General features: G+C 47.3%; 1 non-coding gene across 1 annotated transcript; it reads right to left on the bottom strand.

Moving 5' to 3' along the window:
* Positions 1-583: 583 nt before the first annotated feature.
* LOC130497820 (small nucleolar RNA R71) lies at positions 584-691 on the bottom strand. Its single transcript, XR_008936838.1, has one exon. It is a non-coding gene; the product is annotated as a small nucleolar RNA R71 (small nucleolar RNA).
* Between the last annotated feature and the right edge of the window lie 354 nt (positions 692-1,045).

Below are 1,045 nucleotides of genomic sequence, written 5' to 3'. Positions count from 1 at the left end.
ATACCGTTCGCCGATCCACATCGTTCGATACTTCTAACCGTATATCGATCGACACTACTCCGCGAAGCATGGTCGCGATTGTCATTCTCACGCATGGCGAGAATGGAAACCTGTATGACCAAGATGGTCATCTGCGTAATGCAACAGATCAGAAACTAGATGCACAGGGAAACATAATCCCTGAACCTGAAGCTGAGGCTACAGGAGAAGCTCAAACACGATCGTTGGCAGACTATAACCGTCCAGACGAGTACTACACCAACAGATCAGCTATTCGACTTCCAGAGATTCAGAAGCCGAACTTCAAGCTCAAGCCTCAGTACTACTCTCTCGTGTCTCAGATACCTTATTCTGGGTAATCACACGAGCATCCTATGGACCATATGGAGAGGTTCGAGGATCTTATCACTGCTATTCGTATGGATGGGGTCCCCGAGGACTACCTACTCTGCAAGCTCTTCAAATACTCACTGATTGGAGAAGCTTCGCACTGGCTCAAGCAGCTACCTACAGGATCACTGACATCCTGGGCCGACATCAAAAACGCCTTCCTGCGTAATATCTTTGATGAGGCACGCGCTGAAGACTTAAGAAGCAAAATCGCCACTTTCGCGCAGAAGCCTAGTGAGACTTTTAAAGACGCGTGGATCAGATTCAAGTTCTTCCAGCGAGACTGTCCACACCATGGATTCAATGAAGTGCAGCTGTTAAGCACTTTCTACAGAGGTATCGCTTTAAGGTATCAGATGGCTCTTGATTCTGCTAATGAGGGGAACTTCAACACTAGGAATCCAATAGAGGCTGTGAGACTTATTGAGAACCTAGCCAAGAGCAGCAGCACCAAGAACACTGACTCTGACAAGAAGAAATCGGTTGCAGCCATCGGGGAAGACCAGATGAATGAAGTCAGAGCCAAGATAGATGCTTTACATGCATTTCTGGGGCAGCCAGTTTGCTCAGCTGAAGAAGGAGAGGCTAGAGAGGATGATACAGAGGAAGATGTGAACTACATTGGAGGTACTGGATTTCAGAGATATGGAAACCA

Source organism: Raphanus sativus, chromosome 1 (assembly GCF_000801105.2).
Source record: "Raphanus sativus cultivar WK10039 chromosome 1, ASM80110v3, whole genome shotgun sequence".
In the NCBI taxonomy this organism is placed as follows: Eukaryota; Viridiplantae; Streptophyta; class Magnoliopsida; order Brassicales; family Brassicaceae; genus Raphanus; species Raphanus sativus.
This window is presented reverse-complemented; position numbering and strand designations above follow the sequence as displayed.